This window comes from Mercenaria mercenaria, chromosome 16 (assembly GCF_021730395.1).
Source record: "Mercenaria mercenaria strain notata chromosome 16, MADL_Memer_1, whole genome shotgun sequence".
Classification (NCBI taxonomy): domain Eukaryota; kingdom Metazoa; phylum Mollusca; class Bivalvia; order Venerida; family Veneridae; genus Mercenaria; species Mercenaria mercenaria.
In genome coordinates this window covers 49,450,170-49,473,641 of record NC_069376.1, presented here as the reverse complement: position 1 = coordinate 49,473,641, position 23,472 = coordinate 49,450,170, and the positions used below count along the sequence as shown (strand labels likewise).

Sequence of the window (23,472 nt, the reverse complement as noted above, 5' to 3'; positions counted from 1 at the left end):
TATATATGTTGTCCTAATTTTAAACCTCTGTTTAAACTATTGAAATCAACAGTATAACTTTCTAAATATATACGACCTATACACTTTTATTTCCAGAATGATTTATTGGCATGTCGCCAAATGCAATATAACCTTGGCCATTTAAAAATATAAAAAGGATGGTCAATATATCACAAAATATACATTTAAGTTATTAAGAACCAACAACATCTGCAAGTTTTTCCTTTCTTAACTGCATAGTTTGGCTGTATTTCTAATATTTATTATTGCTTGAAGATAATATGATTGAATTTATATACATATGCATATATAGAGGATATTTGTTTGTTTCAGTGCAAGATCAAAATATACTTGCCAAGTGAATTTCAGATATACTATAGTGGCGCAGCCACGATTGAAAATGTAAAATAAAGTGTCCATGAGTGAAAAATGTTTCCATCTTACATGTGAAGCAAACAAATATTCTTGTTATTTCATGCATTTGCAATCTGCAATGGCTTTAACCAAATTATATACATGCATATTGTCAACGCAACGCCACGTAAATTGCGTCATGTGATATCAAAATATTTATGTTAAAAAGATGTTAAATAGTTCTATTAGATTCCATTCTGGTAGACGAGTAAGAAATCCAACTGAACATTTGCAACTTTTTTTAATGTGCCAACATTTTACAATATTAAATATTGTTTGTGCAACTGTGTTGAAAAAAGGTGTAACTATATATCGACCTTATGACTATAGTTTATGTAGTTCCTTGGTGATTTTGAAACTGAACTTTAAATCCAGTTACTCATCATATTTTGTAGACAGAATTTTGAGTAGACAACAGGCAACATTTTTTAAACTACTTTTACTCCCTTTATCACTCTGTTGTTCTTGAACATATTGCTCAAAAACAAGTAATGCATGACTCCAGTAATAGAACAGCATTAAACATGGGAACTATAAGCCATTTCAAACAAATATTTACAAATGGATCTCGGGTACACAAACCTATGTATGATATGGAATTCTTTGATAATTTACTTTCCAAAGACTGATCGTTCTCAGAAAAAATGCGGAATTTCACCATTTTGAAATATGAATTTATCAATTCGAATGATAACAAACATGTACTTTTCTACATCAACGTCTGTTCTTTCTTTTTTCTAAAATGTTTAATAACCAATAAAGTATAAACTTCCTGCTCATTTTTTTTAATCTACGATTTCTAAGCAGTATTGGAAGAGAGAACGTTTCCCTGTGTTCCAACAGTTTAATTGTACTAAACCTTAATGTATAATTATTACAAGAACTTGAGACGCAAACCGCAGGGTACGTTAAACATGTATTCGGCTCGAGTGGATTTTCTTCGATTTGGACCACACGAGGAGCGCATTGGACCTAATTATTAGCAAATTATTTTTCAACAAAAGTCTGTCTAAATGTCTTTATTTTCAAAAATACTTTATGCCTTAGAATCTATTTCCGTTTTGTCTCACATATGGCTAACGGCCTATCCGATAGTCAATGCATAAAAAACAATAAAACATTTTGGTGACCGTATTTCTGAAGCCTAGCTTTTTGTGAATAGGTTTACTGGTTATTTATAGCGCCGATACACGCAAATCCGTCTTTCCTGGGTAGAACCAGTATTGGCCTCTAAGTTAGATGGGAAATAATCGAGAGTGTCTCAAAAAATTTCACTACTTGGGCGTGTAGATTTTAACAGTCAGTATCGGATATCTAATATACCTATACATAATGCAATTCCCAAAGCATACAATATATTTGCCTTTCAAACCAAATTCCTATTTTATTTACCAGTATTTTCTTGGGTTTAACGTCGCACCGACACAATTATAAGTCATATGGCGACTTCCCAGATTTTGATGGTGGAGGAAGACCCCAGGTGCCCCTCCGTGCATTATTTCATCACGAGTGGGCACCCTGTGAGGCTCGAACCCACATCAATGAGGGGCATGTGATTTGAAGTCAACGACCTTAACCACTCGCCTACAAAGACCCCTAAACACATTTCTAAAACTGTACTACGAGTATAAATCATCATTCCTTTTATAGTGTAAAGCTTACATTCAGATTCTATTGTTAACTGAAATACAAAACTTGTAATCGTAGTTTCATTTTAAGATCATAACATAAATAAACGCAACATTTTGCCATCATTAATAGGTAAGAAGTGCGTTTTCCAAACCCTTGAAATGACCTTGTAATGACTCCTTGGGTACGACAGTGCCAAAATATTTCCCCAGTTGACAGATACATAAAGATTAGCATAGCTGTCCATCCTTAATACACTTTGCCATCAAAACTCACTTTTTCTAGATATATAGTCAGACTACAATTAATATGCCAATAAGCATAGGAACAATCTTTCTTGATATTTTATCAATATTTTTTGATAAAATATTTACAGCTTCTTTTAAATGCCATGTCTGTTTCAAAGGGCCACTTTTATACTAATAACCGAGCAATAACAAAGAACGTAATCAAAAGTAACTTTTTCTTCAGATATTGGCAGACTAATAGTGAAATTACGATGTTGATGTAGTGTTGAGGATTCAGAAGATAACCACTGTGTAGGTTATTCCATTTATTTGGACGGTACCAGTGTGTCACAAAGAAAAGTCCACAAGCAATATATAGTGAAATCAGGAACATTAAATACTACGACTTAGTTACAACAAAGCAAATGTTGTAATAGGATGATTTCACAAAACAGTACATTTCTCGTGTTATATCACTAAATAAACTAATACAAATAAAAAGAGAATAAATACCAGACACGTCTTTGCGATGTACACTAATGTATATAAAAAGATAAAATAAATTGTCCATAGGTAAAGATAGTTAACAAAAAGATATACCATGAAATGGCTATATATGGTCATCATAAACTAATTACACGGAATTCTGTTTAAAGTGCCATGCAGATGTTAGTTCGCACCAAAAAGTTGTTATTGGGATAAAAAGCGGACCTGACTAATTAGATGTATTCCCTCTCCCACAAACTTACAAAATAAGCTTTTATGCAGGACCGGGCATGATAAAAACAACAAGGAGTACAATGTAATACAACTGGCCACAGAGTATAGATAAGATATAACGGTACAGATACAATAACTGAAAGGACATGTACATTTTGTACATACAGATATCATATAACTATTTAATAAATCAAATTTGAACAAGTGCAGTTTGACCCTGCTACATTTATTAACACACAGATATTGACATTTACCCCTCACAAAATTACACCAGTGGAATATAATACAAATCTTCATGACAATTTCTTTTAATACTGAGGCTGAGGAAGCATAGGTCTCGATCAATAATTCTTTTTCTTGGGATAGAGTCCACATAAAGAGGTTCTGATCATCACGTATCGCACAATGATTGTTTACTTTATGTACAAAGTTTAACAAGCCGATCGGTAACACCGACGGATGCAAATATCAAAAACGTAGGGATGGGGGAATTGAAAAATAGGGTCATATGGAGTTATGGTTCTTAGTTACTGCACTCCCCCTCAATGTGTTCTATAAGAATTTAAAGTTCGAAGAAAGTATATCTTATATTTAAGGACAGATGTTCTGGACAAAGTTTTTAACACAAAGGGATGTAATTAAAAATGAGGCCAGCTAGAGTTATGGCTCTTAGTTACTGCACTTCCTCTCACTGACCTCTACTTTCCAGATTTTATCTATAAATGTTAGAAGTACTGAATCAATCATATATATACTTTTCAAGTAATACACCGGACAATTTTTCATACATAAAGGGAGATAATTCAAAGACTGGGTAAGCTAGAGTTATTAATCTTGAAAATGCACTCCCTCTCACTGATTTCTATCAATATGTAAAGTATTAAGTTAATCCATCATACAGTTTTCAAGTTATGCTCTGGACAAGCTTTTTCACATAAGGTGAGTTAATTCAAAAACAGGATCAGCTCGAGTTATGGTTCTTTGACACTGCACATTCTCTAAGTGTCCTCTATCTATATATACAGTATCAAGTCAATTCCTTCTATAGTTTTGGACAGGATCAGGACAAGCTTTTTACAAAAAGGGAGATAATTCAAAAACGGGACCACCTAGAGTTATGGTTTCTTATCACTGCACTTCCTCTCAATGAGCTCTATCACTGTATGAAGTTACTACTAAGTACCTTCAATACTTTTTGAGTTATATGGAGGAAAAGGAATTCGCATGGTGCAATGTTTTGGACTGGGGGATTAAGTAGTTTAAATTTCGTGTCTGTGTGAAATGATAATGGTCCACTGCCACTAATTCAGTTTTTATCTTATAGAACATGATTTCTTCTTTGTTCTAGGGTTTTCTAATTTAGTTCTGTTAACATACCTGAGACGCTACTCGTATACCAGTAATCATTAAAAAGATAGCGGGCTGTCCTTAGATTTCAATATATAATTTCTAGTTTCACATTTGCATTTGATAAATATCGGGCTACCTGAAACAAAAGGCAAGTTTTAAAACAGCACCTTGCTTCGGAATTCATCTATTTTCAATCTTATCTTGGATGCACAACCAACGATAGGCAAATGGAGGTAATGATGATTTTATAAAGTTGCATTTCTAATGAATTTGGCAAAATATATATTTTTCAATGCAAATCTTTGACAAATTTAATACAGTAGTGCTTATATTCATATCATTCCCTTTGCAAAATATATTTATTAAATTTATACTTATGCTTATATAATGCTATCTTGGTTGGGCAACCAGGAAAGGAAAATCCTATTTAAAAATGATTAATTGTTAAAGTTTTAAACAAATCCATTTGTTGGAGAAAAAATGATTAACCACCTCTAAACGTTAAACATTTATCTGCTGAATATTTCAAAGTGACTGCATGCCACACAACTGAGTAAGTAAAAGCACTACCAAGTACGAGTTGCGTCCCTCATTGAAAATTAGTCCGGCATGTAAAAATACGACTGGTACCCTCATATATTTTTCTAAGAGCATGTAATAAATTGATGTATGCCTTATCGTATCTTGGGTGTTTTTCCTATTTATCTAATACTGTCATGGTTCGTAAGAACAAATTACATAAAATAAAAAATGATATAAAATGTGAACATGTAACAACCGGAATACACAAAATTATACAAAGTAACAGGAGAATGAGTGTAACAATTACATTGTAATCATAATATTTTCTCTCATATCAAGGATTCCGGGCCAAGGCAAAATTTAGCAAATGTCAAACATCCCTGGAAGAATGATTAGCCTCTAATTAGCCACAACTTGACCAATGAAAAAACAACAACATATTTATGCATCCTTAAGAAATTTCTAAAGAAGAAATCTACTGATAGAACATTATTAAAATTATTTGCAGATTGCAATTATTTCTTTACAAACAATGCAAGATATTTTTAAAGTGTTTTATTTCTACTGTTCATAAGTTCTTCAAATTTAAATGTATTAGGATGCCTATAATAATATGGTTTAATAAATTTACTGGTGTAAACTGTTGAAAAGTAAAGACGAAAAGATTTGTAATATTTTATAAAAGCTCTATGTCTATGTTATACTGCTAATCAATCGTTATCGATTATATGACTAGCAGGCGCGTTGTCAGGGATAGCTGTTTAAAATAATAAGAATACAGAAATGATTTGCATCTCAAAGATAAAGTAAAAGAACTATTTCACCGGTCAGGTTAAAAAGTAAAAGCAGGAAGTTGAATTAGAACTGATAGAAGGGTGGTAGCTGCCCATGAAATACTTTTAAGCTGGGACTAGCTTGCAAAGACACAGGGAGACTGTTAAACAGACGTATGTTTCTGTGAAAAAGGAGTTTGCATGATAGTGTGTCTTTGAATACGGTATCAAGTAGTTCAAGTTTCTAGTAGGTCTAAGGTGACTGTGGTCAACAAAAACAAGGTGTTGTTGGATCTTGTACAACATAGTAACTGCGCTGATCTTACGGCGTTTTTCTAGGGTTTGCCAGTGTAGTTCATGTAACATTTTGGAGACACTACTGGTGTAATTGTAATCATTATAGACATATCTTGCTGCAGATCTTTTAACTTGCTCTATTTTATGGGTTAGGTATTTTTGCCATGGATGCCATATGGTGGAACGGTACTCTAACATAGGTTTTATATGCAACCTCTTTGACTCTTTTATTTGGGGTTTTGACATTTCGTTTGAGTAATCTTAGAGAATGTTTTGCTTTGGATGTTATGTTGTTGATATGATTGGTCCATGATAGGTCTTTACTAATGGTTACGCCTAAATATTTGGCAGAATCAGCCGATTTTAACTCGATGTCACGCAGCTTATAAGGGAAGATTACAGGGTTTCTTTTGCGACTGATTCTTAGGACTTCGCACTTATCTGGATTGAATTCCATGGACCAATCAGACTCCCAGGTTTCGAGACTTAAAAGGTCTCTCTGTAGAGCTTGGGCATCACTGTTTGATTTGACCGTTACATAGACTATTGTATCATCTGCGAACAGCCTCACCTTGCCCTTAAATCTTTCAGGCAGATCATTTATGTACGAGAGGAAGAGGCAAGGTCCGAGGACCGAGCCTTGTGGGACACCAGAGAGGACGGGGAGATTGTCTGAATTGTGACCTTCGACGACAACCTGCTGAGTGCGACCCTGAAGGAAGGACTTGACCCAAGAAATGACCTGTGGGTTGACACCTAGTCTTTGTAACTTGTGGACTAGTTTGTAATGATCTACCTTATCGAAAGCTTTGCTGAAGTCCATGACTATGCTATCTGTTTGTTGACCTTGTTCTAAGCTGTCACTGACTTCTTGGGAAAAACTTATTAGCTGGGTTTCATAGGTGTGTTTTGACCTGAAACCATGTTGGTAAGGGCTGAGAATGTTAAACTGATCATAGAAGGACAAGATGTTGGAGACAAGGATGTGTTCCATTCATTTTGAGGCGATTCATGTGAATGATATGGGGCGATAATTAGAAGGTTTACACTTAGGGCCTTTTTTATATGCAGGGGCAATGACTGCATGCTTCCAGTCATTGGGGACAATACCAGTATTGAGGGAGATTTGGAATATGTAGGTAAGGGTAGGGGCTATAACTAAGTACTGTTCCTTCAATAACCTAGGTGGCAGTTCATCTGGGCCAGAGGCTTTGCTTGGATCAAGGTTTCTAAGGAGCTTTTCTGACCTGGGCATGACTGGTTTACTTACAGAGGTTAGCAGCTGTTTGCATGACTGGGCGAGGCTAAGGGGCTGAGGCCATGAAAAGACTGACTCAAATTGCCGATTGAGTATATTTGCTTTTGCTGTCGGATCGACAACTGTTTGACCTTCATTTTTAAGGGGAGCAACACCACTATTTTCTGTTCTATTTGATTTGACAAATGAGTATTTTTTTGTTTTGACCTGGTTTGGAGTCGGCAGTGAAGATTATGATGTCTAAATACTACCAGTAGCTATTTCTAATATCTTTTTGTATTTTTCCCTTTAAGCATTTATATTCTTTGACCAGGTTTTCAGAGTGGGAGTGGAAATTTGACCTTTTTATTTTGAAAAATAGACGGTCCCGTTTCCTAATTTGCCTAATGATGGCAGGAGTAACCCATGGGAGATCACGACGGACTTTAGTGCATCTAGTTGGGATGTGGATAGAGCTAAGGCCGTTTATCTCATCCTTAAATGATGACCAAGCAGTGTTTGGATCAGTGTGATTTGCTGCTAGAAACTGCTTTGAAAACATTTCAAAGTCTGTTTTGAGGCCATTCCAGTTTGCTTTCTTGTAGCATTTCATTTCTCTGACCTGTTGTATAGGGCGGCCTCTATTAACCTTTATCTCGTGAAAGACAAGGTCGTGATCTGAAGAACCTGGGGGGTGGGGTGGGGGGTATAAAGTAGTGCTGTTATGGACTTGAAAGGGCATGTTTGTGAGGAAAATATCCAAGACATTATTTCCTCTAGTAGGGATGGTGACCATTTGCTGGAAATTTAGATTAACTATATTTTCAAGAAAGGAGGTATACAAGTTACGGTACCTACAGTTTTCAGAGATGGATTCTGATGTCCAGTCAACACCATGCATGTTAAAATCATCAAGGACCCAGATAGAACTGTTTTTGAGGATATTCTGGATGGCTCGCCAAAGTTCACTTAAGGATGTTTCATCATCTTCCTCAGGTTTGTAATAGGAAGAGATTTATATATCTCTAATACATTTGAGGGACAGTTTGGCCCAGACAGAATTGCATTTTGACCTGAGTTGAGGCTGTTCTGAGCTGACAAGGAAACGAGAGATGGCTAAGAGGGTACCACCACCTTGGCCCTCTGTCCTGTCATCTCTAAATATTTGGAAATTAAAGTGGTCTGGTAGAATTTCTGAATTACGAATTTCTGGTTTGAGCCAGGTTTCGGTCATACATATAATGTCCGGCTTAACCTGAGAAATAACCTGATATAGATCAGGGGCCGTATTCATAAAGCATCTTAAGTATAAGTTTTGACTTGAGTTGAAAATTTTACTTAAGTTTATGGTGATTTCAGCTTAAGTCTAAGTAAAAACTTAAGTCCTATTCAAAAACAGCTTAAACTTAAGAAAAGTAAGAAATGACTTAAGTCAGAAAACAAAATGGCACCGTGAGTACGATTAAAGTGTTGTTTTTCAGATAAAAGCACTTTTAACATAATTATGCATGTTGTATCTGTCTGAAATTAATGTTGTTTTTTAAGTGTTTTCGTCCACAAAAAAAAAGCCAAAAATTACTTATTAAGTTGTTTTATGAATAACAAATCTACTTAAGTAAAACAAATTTTTTACCTAAGTAATACTTAAGTAAATAATCAATTTCTTATACTTATACTTAAGATGCTTTATGAATACGACCCCAGGGATCTTGTTTTAATGGAAGTTGACGATTTTAATAGAGAGTCGCTCTGCAGGCTTTAATTTAGGAGGTCTGGGAGTCTTGAGCTTTTGCTTAATATTTGGGTAGATGTGGCAATTGGTCTAGATTTTGGACTGGGTGTGAATCTTACCTGATCGGGTATTTGACTATTCACGTTCATATCTGGGGTGTCATCTCTAGATAGAGATTCTAGGGGTAAATAGATAGTGCTTTCACAAAGTGAATTTAAGGAGGTTGAAAGTGACGACGAATAATTAGTGTTGCCACACCTAGTGCAGTGCCAAATAAAGCGGGAATCGGACAGGCAGTCATAAGTTGAGTCGCCTATACCTTGGCAGTCTGTATGATACCAGAAGCCGCATGAGTCACAACAGATGCCCTTCTGTGCCCATGTGACCTCTTTATTGCATGTTCCACAAGGGTATTTGGGAGCATGTTTTGCTGGGGGTCCAGGGTTAGTTTCAATAACCGAGACCTGGGTCAGGAGTAGACAGTGCAGGAAAATTAATGATGAAGACCTTCTAGGATTACCACTTACTTGCACTGGAAATTTTCTGTAATAGCTTAAACTGTTCACACAGTAAAATTGCTCTGGTCAGGTACAGAAATGTGAAAATCAGTAATTCTGGGGCTGGTCTGGTCCTTACACACATCTCTCTTAAAGGTAAGAAGTTGGCATCTAAGGATGAATACATACAGGGCCAGTAGTGTTGCGCTGAAGTTCATTTTCGGGCTGGAAAACTACTTTTTGACTAACGGAAGTAGTTTATGTCAACATAGGGAGGTTACCTGAAAGTTCACCTGATACCTGAAAATGCTCCAAATCATATGATTTCGGCAGTTCTGAGATACTTTATGTTAGTGATTAGTTAGATTACCACCTACCACCAATTTAATTTGAAAAGGGTGACAGAAAAACCTATTCTTGTGAAAGATTTTTAAAAATGTGACGGAGCGATGGAAAATCCGTGTGCACTATCCCGACGCAAGCGCAGCTCGACTATATACGTTAAATATAATACTTGATTACAATGACTATCTTTTGTTAAGGATACTTTAGATGAACTTGGTTTTATCAAATTATTAGTCTGTACCCAGTCCGCTTAATTTCAAGAAACTTATTATGGTAGTTCTGCACGTTTGATAAACTGGAAGTGATGGCGTAACGTCATTTCTAAAAAAGCGTAGAATAAAGCCTGGATTCGGCGTACGAAAATGAAAATTATTTTATGAATAAATGGCAACCTGTGAGTAAATTTATTACATTGGCACTGCTACTATCTTTCTAAAGTTAAAATATGACATTAAAACATCTGACAGGCTAAATAATTCAAAATTATATCTTGAAATTAGCGTGAAATGTGCGGTTCACTTTAATTATTGTCAGATATCTCAAAAATAAGCACACGGACCTATATATTTTATTTCACCAATTTATAGGCCATATATTTATTTACAACTGTGAGAAGTTTCATTAAAATCTACATAGTAGAAAAAATTTCTATTCGCGAAAATGTTATGAAAGTTATGATTTTCCCGTAGACTCCCATTATGAAAAAATGCATGAGAACCAAAAATTTCAAATCATTCTAGCAAAGAATCAAGCACACGACCCTATCTTTTTTTATTTGCTGAATTTTCTAAGTATATTCTGAAGTTTTGAAAAATCAGAGTTTAATCAAATTCTACATTGTAGAAAAAATTCCGATCCGAACGTGCATAACTACCTTAAAGGCCTAGATCTTGGCAGTGGGCCAAGGGATTTCTGTCTTCATAAGCACAGTTGGGGGCTAATGACTATCACAGTATGGTTCCAGTAAATAAGTGTCATTGTTTATTGGAAAGTCGGTCTACCTTACAAATGTAATGGGAAGGGGAAACAGTGTATTTTATTTAATAAATATGTGATAACTTTAAAAGTTATACCTTATTTTGACAGTTTTTATGAAAAGGAAAATATTTGTTGATCAAACTTTATAAATAAAATAACAAGAACTTACTTAGGAATATGTTACAAAACTTATGGTGTTTTTAGGGGGAAAAAAGCAAGATTTTTTTCAAGTTCTGTCTGGAGATGTGCACATATTCAAATTTTATATTTTAGAAAAATGTGACATTCACTCATTCTAAAAGTTTTGTTTTAATGCTTGCAGATTATTGTAAATAACATTTGTCTAAGATTGAAAACCGAATGCGCATTTCAGTGTTATAAAGTAAAGCATGAATAAAGTACACTTTCGGCAACTTATTATTGAAATCGAAAATAGAACACAATAATTTGATTTCATCAAGTAATATTATTTTTTATAAGTTTTTATCTTGTTTGTCAACACAAAGAATACATTGATTTTTCACTTATAATACATGTACCTGAGATTTATTATCATTATTATTTTTAATATTATTATCATATCTTTTATCATTTTAATTTGTAATATTATAGAATAATGATAATCCCGTGTTCACAAAACATTTTCAGTCTCAGCTGAGTTTGATAATGAAACTTTATTGATCATTAATATCTAAATAGCATGTTTAAAACTAAATTTGAAATTAAGGAGGTAGGTTACCTTGTTACCAGGGTAAATTCAAATTAGTTGAACCGCAGTGATTTTTTGTATTTCGTGTAATTAAATGTTTTAGCTGCTACAATCTCAGTTCCGTTTATCTCTGTCCCTTCAAGTACAATTTTTATCCAGGTTTGAAGTACATGACCCTCTTAGGGTATTTTATATAGAAAGAAGAAGGAAAATGCGGATATTTAACACTTTTCAGTGTAATTTGGTTTCATTGTTATCCGTAGAAGTCTGCATAATTAATAGTTTTACTAGTATGCGCATTAGCTTTCTAATAAAAGCTTAAAATGTATATGTCGCGGGGCTCGTGTTTCCATGGTAACGCATTTTCTCTCATTTTTTCAAGAATTATGTATGAAAACGGGGTTTTCGACGGCTTCAGTGCCATTCTGTTATTGACCAACATGGAATATTTGGGTAATATGATTAGCAGAATACCAAACACTTTACATGGTACTGTGTTTTTCTTAAAGTTTAGAGTAACCATGGCAACAGAGATGTTTAAAATAGCTTATATGTTGCTTTTTATCGTAATTTCTTATAAAAAATATTATATAAAATTATCTTTCTTGTTAATGTAGCTTTAAAACATCTTATTTCTAACGTTAGTAATATTTTCGTATGAATTGCAGTTAATTTAACAAATTTCACAGCTAAAAATACTTACAGCAGTGCCCGTCGTCTGACATTTTTATTGAAAAATCGTTTTGCATGTTGCTATTATTCTCATGGATATTGTTGAAATGAAAATAAAAAGCCGAAGCTGTGTTCCTTAAATAGACCAGTGTCAACGCTTTTGAATTTTACAATTAGACATATAGGTCACGGGCTTCGTTTCATGGTAACATCAATTTAATTCAAGACACCACAATTTTATACTGAAATTTGAACAATTTTAGAGCTTTAGTTTTAGTATTTAAGTAACAAATTATCAACGGAATTGGGAAATAGGTATAACAAATCAAACTGCCCAATTTTTTAATTTGTAAATGACCGTAATAATGTTACCTTTCAGCCAACTATATTCCCATCACATCAGTTACTATCACACATTTTCTTACATTCCGCATAACATTTCAATAAATTACATAAAAGAAGCAAAATATTGATCATTTTTCAGAGCAAAAGACTAATAAAAGTTTTCAGCAAATAATGACTGTTTAAAAAATAGTTCAAATAAAGAAAAAGCACAGAATAACGTACTTTCAAAATAAAAGCCATTATTTTTGCGCGGTAACTGACACGTAACGTCATGACGTCAATGACGTCATTTTAAGGCAACAATGTTTTGAAGCGTTTCTGCGGCAATTCATTCATTATTTCTGCATTATTAAACCATTAAACATAAGATTGGAGGCAGGTTCAAGATTTATTTCCAGAAGAATGGATATACAAACACATTTAGTTTGTCGTAAACATCGTCGTAAATCGTCACGTTAGCTTCCAGTTGGACATGCGCACTTACAAATATCAAGGTAACCTACCTCCTTAATAACTGTTTTCAAGCGACTATTTAGTACTGATGGTCAGTCTCATTTGGAATTTGAACATGAACTTTTAGTAAACAGGCCCCGTGTTCACAAAACATTTTTCGATCTCAGCTGAGTTTGAGTTTGATATTTTAATATCAATTTTGCTAAAACTTCAAGGTTAAATTCCATCTGAGACAGACCATCAATACTGAATAGCCACTTGAAAATAATTTTGAGTATAAAATTAAGTCTTAAACATACTATTTTGGTATAAATGACAAATAATGTTTCATTATCAAACTCAGCTGAGACTGAAAACGTTTTGTGAACACGGGGCCTGATATTAAAATTTCAAACTCAAACTCAGCTAAGACCGAAAAATGTTTTGTGAACACGGGGCCTGATGATAATAATTATCTGTATATAATCATAATAAAATAATAATAATAATAATAATAATAATAATTATTATTATAATTATTATTATTATTATTATTTCACATTCACCAAAGTAATATTAATTTCTTTCAACTCCACTGCACATTTCGTTTTCATCTTCATGGTCTTGTTGGGACCCCTGCTTAGCTAACTGCCTTGCTCAGCTGCTGTTACATAATCGCTGATAAGCAGCAGATAAGATGGGAGTTGTTTATTGGATTTCGGGGGGGGGATGATATAGTAGCACTAGACTTCGAGATCAGTTCATTCAAAGTTGGAATGGTGATGTTCAAACTTTAAACAAATATTTAAACTATCGTATATTTAAGTCAGAATTTGTATTAACATCTTTGTGGTGTTTAAATCATCTTGCCGCTACATAATAATTATTTTGACAGCCCAATCTATTGAAACTTCCTTTACTTCCGGAACGTGGTCGTGACCAGGTTGGAATTTTTTCGCTGATGATTAAATTTGGAAAATACTCTATTCTGAATCGTGTTTTGCATAATTATCTGACGTATCTTTATTATACCATTTTCTTTTGTAGACTGAAACTGTCCTCAACGCGCTACAATGGCACCATGCAAAGAAAACCGTAAGTATTTCACAAATGCACGTGCTGCGAATTTTCACCATGTTCACGCACAAGCTTCGACACATTTTTTATGAATAATAAAGCTACATATGATAATATCACTCAAAAAATTCAAAACAAAAATTTGTAAATATCTTGAAGTAGCCCGGCGACAGAGAGATGTACCCAGCCCAGATTTTTCAGTGAAGATGCACAGACACTTGGGGGGTCAGCACCCTCCCAATCCGCCCCTGCCAACCTTCAGCCAAACTGAGCAGTGTCTCTTCTGTTACAATTTCAACATGTTTAAAAAAACTCCCATATTATTATTGGTGCTCAGAAAAACTAATTGGCAAACTGAGCATTTCAACACAAATTGCTTGTCCGAGAATAGATCTGAGCTTTGTTGCGCACTGAAATTTACCAACAGTTACAGTCTACATAGCTGGGACACAGACAATATCATAGTGCTTATCATAAAAAATGTTAAATGTTGCCGCGTTGGCAAACGGCAAAGACGCTGGTTCAGAGTACTCTTGTTTTTGTCAGGGCGTGGGTTCGCTTCCTGCTGTAGACAATCTTTTTTTTTTTGTTTTTGAATTTTTTTTTCCTGAGATTATGAATGTGAAATAATTACAAATTATATGCTGACTCCCATATCTGCATGAAGATGTGCCCTTGTGATACTTGGCTGTAATTAAAAAGTTATTTGTGGTAGGTGACCAAATTTTTTTATCAAATGTATATGTAGCGAAGGTAGGGAATTTTTTTTTAGCGAATAAAAAAAGGAAAAAATACTTTTTTATCTGACGGGCCAGAAAAAAAGTTTGGTCACAGCCATTATCGTGGCTGGGCTTTTCATCCTTATATAACAGAGACCTATAAAAGGCCTCTTCCCAATCCAAAAATATACTATTTTTTCCCCAACTGTGGCAGAGATTATTTCCCGAAATGCAAGGTAGAATTTCCCCAAAATCATGCAACAGATGGTTAAGATTTTGTTTACATTTTAGTATTTCCAGAGGAAGCGTTTTTCTGGTATCGATTTTTTGTCGCACAATAGCCTAACAGCCAACAGAACCAGTTGTGGCACATTTCCAGTCTAATACTTTATGTTTCATGGCCTGGATTTTAGTCCAAGTTTCAGGGGAGATAAATTTGCTTCCTCTTTTGTTGTTTACTTCCAGTTGATAATTTTTCCCAAAATGAACAATTATCGCGCATAAATTTCCCAGTTTAACAGGCCAAGGCCTCTTCCCAATTTCCTGATGAAAAGCCTTGCATGGTAGGTTGCGTTACTGCAACCAAATGTCTTTTAATGATAGCATCGGATATAGGATTTCGTGGTTTTTACAAGACATTCTGTAAATATATGGACAATCCATAAATTTTAAGATTTGTCAGACCCATAACTTACAGACTGTTTATATGAAATCTGTTAAAATTGCAATCCAGGGCTTTTTCAGAGTTTTTTGGGGAAAAGGCCCCTTGTCAAATTGGGAATTTTTAACGCGGTAAATTGTCAAAATTGGGAAAATGTATTGAAAAAATTCAAATGATTTTTAATATATTATGATTAAGTTTTACTGGAAGACATTCAAATGAATTACAAATATAGTGTCCCCTTGAGAAATTTTGAGAATTTATTTTTTTAGGATTGTTTTCCAATATTGCCAAAAAAAAATACAGTAACTCTTCATTTGTCGTCTTTAAAACTCTTGTTTACAGTTTGTTTTCACCACAATCATAACTGTATTTTCCAAAAAGTAGAGTGGCAAATTGGGTGTATGTTCCAGTTTCAGACTGGGTCGCGAAAATAAGTGACAATTTATTTTAATTGTATAAAAACAATCTGTCAACATGTTTTGGGTACTTTATTCAATTTATATTGATCTTTTCTTGCATTTTGAGAGTTTTTATGCCCCCGAAGGGAGGCATATAGTTTTGGAACCGTCTGTCGGTCTGTCAGTCTGTCCGCAATTTTCGTGTCCGGTCCATATCTTTGTCATCGATGGATGGATTTTCAAATAACTTGGCATGAATGTGTACCACAGTAAGACGACGTGTCGCGCGAAAGACCCAGGTCGGTAGCTCAAAGGTCACACTTAGACGTTAAAGGTCATTTTTCATGATAGTTGGGCGTGTCCGGTCCATATCTCTGTCATCCATGGATGGATTTTCAAATAACTTGGCATGAATGTGTACCACAGTAAGACGACGTGTCGCGTGCAAGACCCAGGTCCGTAGCTCAAAGGTCAAGGTCACACTTAGACGTTAAAGGTCATTTTTCATGATAGTGCATTCGTGTCCGGTCCATATCTTTGTCATCCATGGATGGATTTTCAAATAACTTGGCATAAATGTGTACCACGTTAAGACGACATGTCGTGCGCAAGACCAGGTCCGTAGCTCAAAGGTCAAGGTCACACTTAGACGTTTAAAGGTCATATTTTCAACATAGTGCATTGATGGGCGTGTCCGGTCCATATCTTTGTCATTCATGCTTGGATTTTAAAATATTTGGGCATGGATGTGTACCACAGTAAGACGAGGTGTCGCGCGCAAGACCCAGGTCCGTAGGTCAAAGGTCCTAAACTCTAACATTGGCCATAACTATTCATTCAAAGTGCCATCGGGGGCATGTGTCATCCTATGGAGACAGCTCTTGTTTTGCATACAAATCATACATCCTGTATTCAATTTTTGCCGAGGTTGCAGACGTCATGTTACTAAAAATAGAAACAAGTTGGTTTTTTCCAACATTTTGTTTGATTTTCTTGGCAAACAAGAATTATCTTTCAATACCAAAAAATAATTGATTTCAGTTGAGAAATCTTTCTTTGGATTGGGATTTTTTTGCTTCAGATTGGGAAAAATGGAGCATATTTGGCATTGGGAATGGGGCCGAATATCGGCCTCTTGAGACAGGTTTAAAAACCCTGCAATCTAAATCAAAACCGCAGGTTAAAATGTAATATTTCACACATTACATAAATACATACATAGATAAAACTAAAAGGACTGGAGAATTTCAGATAGGTTGGATCACTTCATTTTTGAGCCCCCACTATGAGTGGTGGGCGCATATAAATTTGGTCTTGTCCGTGCATCCGAAAATGTTTGTGATGCGCCTGGCTCAAAAAAGTATTTGATATAAATTGATGAAATCTTGCCTGAGTCTTTATCATGGTATGAACTTGTGCACCTCCTTTTCTTCGTCTGGCTATTTCCAGAGTTATGGCCCCTGAAATAGTCAAAAATGCACATTTTCCCTTGTGATGTGCCTAGCTTAAAAAGAATTTAATATAAATTGATGAAAACTTGCATGAGTCTTTATCATTATATAAACTTGCGCACCTCCTATTTTTCGTCTGGCTACACCGCCTATTTCTAAAGTTAAGGCCCCAGAAATAGTAAAAAATGCATATTTTCACCTAATGACATGCTTAGCTCAAAAAGTATTTGATGTAATTTCATGAAACTATCATGATGTGACCTTGCACACAAAGCATTCTTCTTCAGATTTTAATGCTAATTACAGAGTTATGGCCCTTGTGTTTGATGTAATTTCATGAATCCTCGCCCGAGTCTTTATCATGATGTGACCTTGCACACTAAGCATTCTTCTTGAGATTTTAGCGCTAATTACAAAGTTATGGCCCTTGAAATAGCCAAAATAGTGGATTTTTTGTTTGAGGGCACCATGATTTGTATATGCCTAGAATAATGAATCCTTTATATAAAATGTTTGTGGCAGCTATACCCCCTTAAGACAGCAAATAAAATTTAATTATTGCCCCTTATTTGTGACAAATGTACCAGTGAGGGCACACTCCGTGTCCTACAGACGCATTCTAGTTCTTTCAAGTTTTCCGGAAAAAAACAGTCATCAAAATTGACAGAAAATCTCAAATAACCTTCATTTATGCATGCAGTCTAAAAAAACTGTTTTAAACCCGTGGCTTTTAGATAAATTGCAGTTGTCCATATATTTACAGAATGTCGGTAAAAACTATGAAATCCTAGACCTGATACTGGTTTTCAACAGGATAGGGAATATACAAAGCAAATGAGTTGTCTGAAAGCAAACCGGTATCAGACTTGCCTTTTGTTATTCCAAAAGTTTCCTGAGTACAGTTTGTTTCAGTGATATTTTTTTTAGTGGTGTCTGTTATTACTTGGCATACTTGTGTAATTTCATTGTTTAATACAATTGAATTTTGACTCTGGTTAAGGTATAAAACCCCTTGTCCGGTACCATAAAATTACAGCAGTCTCATTTCTGAAGCATGTAAGATAGCAAATCTGCGAGGAGAAAAAACTCAGAGCTATAACCTATTTTCAAAATACTTAACAGAGACTCTGAATAAATACAGCGAATCGTATATAGACCCTATTATAATATAGAGTCACTTGTATGTGATAAACTAATCGGGTACGTTACGGTACTAGTGATGTGTTTTAACCTCTACTATTAGACGGTTTTTTAACCACATGTGCCTTAGAGAATACTACATGTAACTACATTCTGGATTTGATACTTTGGTATAAATTTGAAGTTTGAGATTTTAAAAAAGGGAGTCTTTTGATAAACCATTGTCCAAGTGAAAACATTATCATTTCGTAACATTTCAGACCTGTTAACATTGTGAATCAGTATAAGATACTTATTTCAAATATTTTGATATTGCTATCTTTTCAGAAAAAGAGTATTGAGAATATTAATTCTCGACTTGCTCTTGTGATGAAGAGTGGGAAATATGTGCTTGGTTACAAACAAACACTCAAGACACTGAGACAAGGAAAAGCCAAGTTGGTAATCATTGCCAGCAACACACCACCACTAAGGTATAAAATTTAATAAAGCCTGGCTATTTGGTAAATGCATATAAAGTTTTATTAGGATTAATGCAGTTTCAGTACATTTGCACATTAAGGATCTAATGCCAAAATATTTTGACGATTTGATAAAAGACTGAGCATATTGACATATGTGTTGCAGGCAAAGTGTATAAGAGTTATGTCTTGAAAGCTTAGTTAGTTCCAGTTCAAAATCAAAGCTTTTTGCTGTTTTCTGGTGCTTTTTGAAATATTGAAGTATGTTTTTGTACTTAGGATAGAATCTGTGCCATTCTATTTAGGATTGTGATTTCATAGATTCTTGCCCATTTTAAATAATTTGTAATATTTCTTGGAAAAAGAATGCACATTTATGCCTAAAAGATTTATTTAACATGTTTGATATAATGTAAAATGCTTTTAAAAGTGTTTGTTGTTCTGACTTCGGAGCCCAGTTTTGTTATGGGTGAAGATGAAGTCTATCTTTACTGATGAATTTGCTTTCTGACTGAAGGGATGTATAGAGACAGGGTAAAACTGCTCATTTGCAGGCATAGTCTTGAATCTAGCCTCTAGTAGACATATAACTGGTAATAAGTAATTCTGATGTTGAAAGGGTAAGATATTCAATGTAAAAATTTTTCTAGCAACTTACTAAGTGGTCAAACGAACTTGGAAATGGTAATAAACCTTTTTAGAACAAAAATGCATTTTAGCGTGTTATTTTCAGTGTAACACTTTAGTAAAGAAAAAAATAGAGAAATATCTACTGTAGGAAAATGTTTTGTTAAAGGGATGAAAGAATAGCTGTGATGAATTGAACTATCACCATCTTTCGACTGAGATTTCAAGATGATATTTCATTACTGATGTTTTTTCGTCCTCATTGTTTTGAATTCCCGTAGTTTACAAATAAAGACTATGCTATCTCTAGAATTTTTGTTGTATGTTTATATGGCTAATGAGGTTTCATTTGTTTACAGGAAGAGTGAAATCGAGTACTATGCTATGTTGGCTAAGACTGGTGTCCATCACTACAGCGGCAACAACATCGAACTGGGTACTGCCTGCGGTAAATACTTCCGTGTGTGTACCCTCAGCATTACAGACCCAGGTAAAGTTTTGATATAAGATGGGTTTTTTTTTCAGTGTGATTATACAACAGTTTGAAGTAAGAAATGATCAGATTTTATGGATATTGTGTCATCTCACATGATATCAGAACTGGTCTTGGGGTTAATAACACTGGAGTTGGAGACCAATCTGAGAACTTGCATCTTATTGGCTAATCCTTAGCTCAGTGTTGAATCTGACCAATTGAAAGGTTGCATGCTGAGGTTGGTCTGCAAACTTAAGTTTAACCTTTACCCTGCTAAATTTCTAAAATGGACTGGTCCATCATTCAGTTTGGGCAGTACCACATTATTCAAAGGGGTGTTAACTGAAAATTGACTGACTGAATAGCGAACAGTGCAGACCATGATCAGACTGCACGGAGGTAAGAATCAATTGCCACCAGCAGGCTAAAGGTTAATAAGGATGACATGACTGCAGGTATTACCTTTAAACTGACTCCAAGGTGATTCAGAGAGCTGCAACCTTTCTTCACCAAAGAGTTCAAAGAAGTTAGTACAGGTTAAACTAAATAAAATTTTAAAATGGTTGCCAATATTTTGCTTTTGAAAATAAGATGTTTACAGTTGAGTTGTTAATTCTAAGCTGTAAAAAGGTATTTTTCCTCCAAAGATGACGGAATAACATAATATGATGAATTGATCTATCACCATCTTTCGACTGAGAGTTTAAGATGATACTTCTTGACTGATGTTATTCTCGTCGTCATACTTTCGAATTAGACATTGCTTCAATATACTTTTTATACAGATTTTGGAATTCATACTGTTGAACATCTATATTGGGAAAAAAACTTATATTATCTTCAGAAAAGTTTATATATTGTTAAGGCTCCCACATGTACAGAATTTTATAAATGTTTTCTCATCTTTCAAACACGAAATTATATCCATTTAAACAGTCTCATTTATGACCTTAACCTGCTAGAATGAGAACCATACTCTTGAATTAAAATTTTTCACAAAATTATGGAAATTTCTGGTACTTTAATAGCATAAATGTTTAACTTTGAAACTCATTATCTTCTGCTGCTTTGACAAGTTTCCCGTTTTTTGTTTCAGGTGATTCTGACATCATCAGAAGTATGCCATCTGAACAGGCTTCATAATTCCTGCATCATTGAATTGTATTTATATTTATGTGCAATGAATAAAGATGGTCTGTAAATAGATCTTGTTGGTCTTAGTTTAAGGTTCATGGTGAGTGTTTGGTTACCTTCCTGAAATAAACTTTTTTGGAACTGAAATTAGTTTGCAATGCTTTACAGAATAGAGGAAAAGATTCCTAAAAGCTTCTGTATTTGGTAATATAAAATTTGCCTGTTATAACACATTCTTTGCCTGCCCATAGTCTATTTTTAGAGAATTCCGAACTTTTTCTAGTTCTCTACAAAAAAAACAAAATCAGCTGTTGGAATACTATCTTCAGGCAAGATTTTTGTTTCATGTGTAACAGCCGCACTAAGGAAGCTTTCCTACTTGCTTGTAACAGTTTGGTGTATATTTATATTCTGAACAAGTTGGTATGTGTTTTGAAGATCTATGGGTTACAAAGTTCTAAAACAAAAGTATATTTCAAGTTGGGTAACCAGATGGTTAAATGGATCTTTTACAAGAGCTTTAAGGTAGAATGTGGTGCAAGAGCTGAAAGCAGAAATAAAAAAACACTGATACCCTTTAATGAAATATTCACCTGTTTGTGGGGCCTCCGTGGCAGAGTCGTTAAGGTCGCTGACTTCAAATAACTTGCTCCTCATCGATGTGGGTTCGAGCCTCACTCGGGGCATTGAATTCTTCATGTGAGGAAGCCATCCAGCTGGCTTACGGAAGGTCGGTGGTTCTACCCAGGTGCCTGCTCGTGATGAAATAATTACAGGAGGGGCACCTGGGGTCTTCATCCACCATTAAAGCTGGAAAGTCGCCATATGATCTATCATGTGTCGGTGCGATGTTAAATCCAAAATTCACCTGTTTGTAGCATAGATAATTGAAGGGACACCACATTTGTTAAAATGTTTCAGCTCTAAAGCAAACTAAGAATACTGGAGGTAAAAAAGTGTTCAAGACCCTTCTGAACTTCTCTGGCATTCGACTACTGTATAGTTGAAATTGGTTTATGCCGATCAAAGCTAAAAAATCTTGTAAAACCATTTTTAATGAATGGCAAGATCTGGCTACAAAGCTTCTGCAACTTCAGATTGCCCAACTCTTAGTAATGGCAAAAGACAAAATATTCCCCAGAAGTGCGGCTTTTGCACAAATATAGAGGAAAATCGTCCTCAAAACCACTATTTCCACATGAATAGGAGCCCCTGAATGGCATGTAGTGTTTTGAACAGTCTGTCCAGCATTCATTGCATCTAGTTTCCATTTAATTAAAATGAAACTTGTGTATACATCATGATGTGTCTATATTGCTGACTACCTTGACCAAAGTATTTTAGCCAGAACTTTGTTTTCAGAATCCTCTGAGTTTTGCATGTAAGCAATTTTCTCAAATATTACCAAAACTTTACTCTTACATTGGGCATCATGAGTTGACCTCACAAATCAAGTTACATTACTCTGGCTTTAATGTTAAATTACTTATTTTGTACATAAGCATGTTTGTCGGAACTTTTCAAAAAAATTCAGGTTCTTCAAAAATATTTGATGTCACATAGCATGTTTCATAGCTCCTGCATACATTTTGCAAAATTATGCCCCATTTTTCAACTCTGAAAATTTTGCCAGTTTGTATATAAGGTTGAGGGACTTGAAAAAAATCTTGATTCTGAAGTTGTGCAAATTTTTTTGACAGTATTACAACTTTGGTCTAGCTTGTGTATAATAGTCCCCAAAGGGACTGACTGAAAATGACCACAATAGACTGGTGACCACTATCCAGGTTCTCTTTATAGGTTTAAAACTTAGTTGTGCATATTATGTACAAGAAGTGTACATTGTGAATGCTCTGTATAGATTTGGTCTTGTCCATCTGTCCAAAAAAAGTGTGGCACGCTTAGCTCAAAAAGTATTTTATATAACTTGAAGCCTTGCATCAGTCTTTATCATGAAATGACCCTGCGCATTATCTATTTTTCGTCTGACTCCGCCCCATATTCCAAGAGATAAGGCCACTGAAATAGTCATAAATGCAGTTTCACCTTGTGACGTGCCTAGCGCAAAAAGTGATTGTTATAAATTGGTGAAACCTTGACAAGTCGTAATCTTGATATGAACTTGCATACTAGAGATGGTACCTAAAAATTCAAACTGCATCTGATATTATTTTCTGTTGAACATTTAATATCGGAGTACCTCAATTATATAATGGTTTAACTTTCATACTTCATTTTTCATGCTGAAAGGCAATATTTAATCTGAAAAATTTGGTCTTACTTGGAAAAGTGAAGCCAGTGACAGATAACTCTTCTAGGACTAATTAGTTATGTGACCAAAGTACGCATAGATTCGGATGTGTTTCCCAAAAATACAGTTTACTTCAAGATCTATGAATAATCATTCAAACAAAACAGTTGAGCATTATCTGTCATTTTCGAAAGAA

At 34.7% G+C, this 23,472-nt stretch overlaps 3 non-coding genes across 3 annotated transcripts; all 3 read left to right on the top strand.

Moving 5' to 3' along the window:
* Positions 1–18,660: 18,660 nt before the first annotated feature.
* LOC123540486 (uncharacterized) lies at positions 18,661–19,824 on the top strand. The gene is made up of 3 exons (XR_008367870.1): positions 18,661–18,801; positions 19,307–19,382; positions 19,776–19,824. It is a non-coding gene; the product is annotated as an uncharacterized LOC123540486 (transcript).
* LOC128549862 (small nucleolar RNA Me28S-Am982) lies at positions 19,597–19,670 on the top strand. Its single transcript, XR_008367987.1, has one exon. It is a non-coding gene; the product is annotated as a small nucleolar RNA Me28S-Am982 (small nucleolar RNA).
* A 727-nt stretch (positions 19,825–20,551) lies between the features above and the next one.
* LOC123541596 (small nucleolar RNA Me28S-Am982) lies at positions 20,552–20,625 on the top strand. The gene has a single exon (XR_006684609.2). It is a non-coding gene; the product is annotated as a small nucleolar RNA Me28S-Am982 (small nucleolar RNA).
* The last annotated feature ends 2,847 nt before the right edge of the window (positions 20,626–23,472 follow it).